Raw genomic sequence first — 4,748 nt, 5'->3', positions numbered from 1 at the left:
TTCACACTCGCTCATGCAAAAACCCTCTCCCGACTGTGAGCTCTTCTCGCCTTCCTATATTGTGGCTTGCACCGAGTCTGTTTACAGCCCAGAAAAGTGACTCACACGCTCTCTGCCTTTGGAGAGGCGATCTCCGTATAACGTCACTGCATCACAAGGGGATTTTTTGTGTTAAAAAAGAGGGGTCTGTGTTTTTTTTCCCTCTCTCTCTCTCTCTGCCTCTCTCTCTGCGAGTGTAAACAGAGAGGGAGGGGAGGAGAAGGGAGGGAGGGAGGGGGGTCGAACCAGTGGCCGTGAGACAGGGGAGGTTCCCGCGAGCTGTCACAAGTCTCTTCAGTCAGCTCAACCACCACCAGTGAAACTGGTGTGAAGAAATCTGTACTCGTTATATATTTTAAAAAAAGCCCTGGGAAAATCCACGCCACGCGGTTTTCTTACGGGCCAGGGATCGGATCTTTAAAACAGCGTGGAGCTAAGAGAAATATCTAGGGGGGGGGGGGGGGGGGATACTAGGGTTTAAAGGGGAGGGGTGATGTTTAAACTGCGAAAGAGCTGCTTTTAGTAGGAGAGAAGTTTTAAAAACAAAATCAAATCCAACGAAGTCGAACTGAGCTGGAAACACACACAGATGCTGTGATTTCTCTTGGTCCTTTCTGTTTCAATGCCCTGTGCTTCCTGTTACACCTACCCTCGGGGCACCTGGGCAGAAGATACACTGTGGATAAATGGACTTGTAAATTAATATACTCCATTCATCGCCTTTGTTGTAAAGCGAGAGACGCGGCCGCTGAGGCGATCGGATCTCTCGGGTGTGTGAAAAGAAAACCCTACTATTATTGTCTATTCCTAACCCCCCCCATTCAAACTCTGGCACACTACGAGTCGTGGGGGAACCTCCATGCTTGAGACTGTATCCCCTAGGCTTATCTATCGCCCAGCGGTGAAGTGAAAGCAGGGAACCCGAGGCGGTAAAAAAATGAAAAAAAATGAACCGCAGATGCTGATTTCAACCGAAGACAGACGAAAATTAAAAAGCTGGAGTAACTCAGCGGGTCAGGCAGCATCTCTGGAGAGAAGGAATGGGCGACGCTTTGGGCCGAGACCCTTCTTCTTCAGTCAGAGAGTTGTGAATCTGTGAAATTCTCTGCCTCAGAGGGCAGTGGAGGCCAATTCTCTGAATGCATTCAAGAGATAGAGCTAGATAGAGCTCTTAAGGATAGCGGAGTCAGGGGGTATGGGGAGAAGGCAGGAACGGGGGTACTGATTGAGAATGATCAGCCATGATCACATTGAATGGCGGTGCTGGCTCGAAGGGCCGAATGGCCTCCTCCTGCACCTATTGCCTATTCAGAGTCTGAGTCTGAAGTAGGGTCTCGACCCGAAACACCGCCCATTCCTTCTCTCCAGAGATGCTGCCTGACCCGCTGAGTTACTGCAGCTTTTTGTGTCTATCTTCGCTGTAGGAAATAACCCAGACAGTACTCTAGTCTGAAACTTGAAGTCCCTCCTTGCCTACCTACCTACACCGTAGTCTGGTCATACAGTACTAGCGACTGCAAAACATAGGTACTCACAACACTGCGACATTAAATGCTGGAGAAACTCGGAAGGGCAGGCAGCATCTCTGGAGAGAAGGAATAGGTGACGTTTCGGGTCGAGACCCTTCTTCAGACTGACAATAGGTCGACTCCATAGGTCATGGGAGCAGAAGTCATAGGGCCAATAGACAATAGACAATAGGTGCAGGAGGAGGCCATTCGGCCCTTCGAGCCAGCACCGCCATTCAATGTGATCATGCATGATCATTCTCAATCAGTATCCCGTTCCTGCCTTCTCCCCATGCCCCCCTGACTCCGCTATCCTTAAGAGCTCTATCTAGCTCTCTATTGAATGCATTCAGAGAATTGGCCTCCCCTGCCCTCTGAGGCAGAGAATTCCACAGATTCACAACTCTCTGACTGAAAAAGTTTTTCCTCATCACCGTTCTAAATGACCTACCCCTTATTCTTAAACTGTGGCCCCTTGTTCTGGACTCCCCCAACATTGGGAACATGTTTCCTGCCTCTAACGTGTCCAACCCCTTAATAATCTTATACGTTTCGATAAGATCTCCTCTCATCCTTCTAAATTCCAGTGTATACATATGAGAGTCAGGAGAGAGAGGGGGACGAAAGATATAGGTGGTGATGTGGAGAGATATAGAGCAGATGAATGAAAGACATGCAAACAAAAAAAGTAACGATGATAAAGCAAACTGACCGTTGTTAGTTGTAGGTATTTATTCACAAAATGCTGGAGTAACTCAGCAGGTCAGGCAGCATCTCAGGAGAGAAGAAATGGGTGACGTTTCGGGTCGAGACCCTTCTTTAGACTCCAGACAATTGTTAGTTGTGGCCCTGGTGAAAATGAGTTACCGAAAATGCATCACATTGGATCAGAGAACGAGGGCAAAATCATCTTCTGTAGCAGGATATTGCTTATATACAGTGATACCTGTACTGAACTGTATACGAAAATGAATCTCACTGTACCGCGGTACACGTGATAACCAGAGAGGTTCATAAGTTTGAGGAGCAGATTCGGCCCATCGAGTCTACACCGCCATTCAATCGTGGCTGATCGATCTCTCCCTCCAAACCCCATTCTGCTGCCTACTCTCCATAACCGCCGATACCCGCACTAATCAAGAAACTGTCGATCTCCGCCTTAGAAAAATCCACGTGATAAATAAAGTAGCATTGGTAGTACCATTGATTGGTACAGTAAATACTGTCCAGTCCATCACGGGTACTGACCTCCCTAGCATCGAAGGAATCTACAGGTGTCGTTACCTCAAAAAGGCAGCCAGCATGATCAGAGACCCACACCACCCCTCATTTCACCCCTGCAATCGGGAAGAAGGTTCAGGAGCCTTAAAACTGCAACGTCCAGGTTCAGGAACAGCATCTTCCCTACGGCCATCAGCCTATTAAACACTACAACCTCCAAATAGGCTCCAAACTATATAGACGGGGACATTATTTTTGACTTTGCACTCCTATTGTCTATTTAATTGGCTATTTGTTTATATATATATATATATATATATATACTGAACTTTTTCGTTGCTTATTATGGGCTTTACAGGGAACCAGACGCACAGTCTCTTGCCCAGAGTAGGTGAATCGATGACCAGAGGACATAGGTTTGAGATGAAGGGGGAAAGATTTAATAGGAATCTGAGGGGGTAACTCTTTCACGCAAAGGGGTGGTGGGTGTATGGAACAAGCTGCCAGAGGAGGTAGTTGAGGCTGTGACTATCCCAACGTTTAAGAAACAGTTAGACAGGTACATGGATGGGACAGGTTTGGAGGGAAGTGGACCAAACGCAGGCAGGTGGGACGAGTGTAGCTGGGACATTGTTGGCCGGTGTGGGCGAGTTGGGCCGATGGGCCTGTTTCCACACTGTATCACTGTATGACTCTGTGATTCTATGACTCCAGGTTTACATACCTGTCGTGCTGCTGTAGGTAGGAGTTCCATTGCTCTGTTTTGGGACATATGGCCATTAAACACTCTTCACTCTTGACTCTGGTTTGTCCTAATATCAACCCCATTCTTTCTCCTTTGGTTCTTCCAGATGTCAAAGATTTTTTTTTTAACATTGAGGTCAATTACCAAATCACCTTTGATAAATTCAAGAATTTATCCCTACTGTGGTTTTATGTGAAAATGAAAATAGACAATAGACAATAGGTGCAGGAGTAGGCCATTCGGTCCTTCGAGCCAGCACCGGCATTCAATGTGATCATGGCTGATCATTCTCAATCAGTACCCCGTTCCTGCCTTCTCCCCATACCCCCTGACTCCGCTATCCTTAAGAGCTCTATCTAGCTCTCTCTTGAATGCATTCTGAGAATTGGCCTCCACTACCTTCTGAGGCAGAGAATTCCACAGATTCACAACTCTCTGACTGAAAATGTTTTCCCTCATCTCAGTTCTAAATGGCCTATCCCTTATTCTTAAACTGTGGCCCCTGGTTCTGGACTCCCCCAAAATGATTGAAACTTTTTTTTTTTAATGCACCCGGTGTATTTGAGGCACGGAAAGGAAAAGGGTCTCACCCCGAAATGTCAGCCATTCCTTCTCTCCGCCTGTCCCGCTGAGTTACTCCTAGCATTTTGTATCTGTCTTCGGTTTAAACCAGCATCTGCAGTTCCTTCCTACACAGACAGTCGGAACCCTTTTTTCCCCTCGGTGGAAATATCAAAGGCTGGAGGACATTGCTTTAAGATGAAAGGGGCACACTGTTTAAAGGAGACGAGCGGGACAAGTTTTTGTTTACGGAGAAAGAGAGGGAATCGTGGGTGCCTGAAACGCATTGCCAGAGATGGTGGTGGAGGAGAGGCATTGTGTTGGCGATGAAGGGAGTTTGGTTAGGCAGATGAACGAACATGCAGGGATTTGGAGTGGATTGGATCATGTGCAGGTAGATGCGTTTCTTGTTTCATAGAAACATAGAAACATAGAAAATAGGTGCAGGAGTAGGCCATTCGGCCCTTCGAGCCTGCACCGTCATTCAATATGATCATGGCCGATCATCCAACTCAGTATCCTGTACCTGCCTTCTCTCCATACCCCCTGATCCCTTTAGCCACAAGGGCCACATCTAACTCCCTCTTAAATATAGCCAATGAACTGGCCTCAACTACCTTCTGTGGCAGAGAATTCCACAGATTCACCACTCTCTGTGTGAAAAAAACTTTCTC

General features: G+C 47.1%; 1 protein-coding gene across 1 annotated transcript in view; it reads right to left on the bottom strand.

Moving 5' to 3' along the window:
* Positions 1–80, bottom strand: part of LOC144597029 (bone morphogenetic protein 2-like) — a 15,732-nt gene extending 15,652 nt beyond the window's left edge. The window contains 1 exon segment of the mRNA XM_078405937.1: positions 1–80. This exon segment is cut by the window's left edge and continues 244 nt beyond it. The gene's annotated coding sequence lies outside the window, so the exon portion shown is untranslated.
* Between the last annotated feature and the right edge of the window lie 4,668 nt (positions 81–4,748).

Source organism: Rhinoraja longicauda, chromosome 9, assembly GCF_053455715.1.
Source record: "Rhinoraja longicauda isolate Sanriku21f chromosome 9, sRhiLon1.1, whole genome shotgun sequence".
In the NCBI taxonomy this organism is placed as follows: Eukaryota; Metazoa; Chordata; class Chondrichthyes; order Rajiformes; family Arhynchobatidae; genus Rhinoraja; species Rhinoraja longicauda.
Note: the sequence above shows the minus strand (reverse complement) of the source record. Positions and strands in the feature narration are given on the sequence as shown.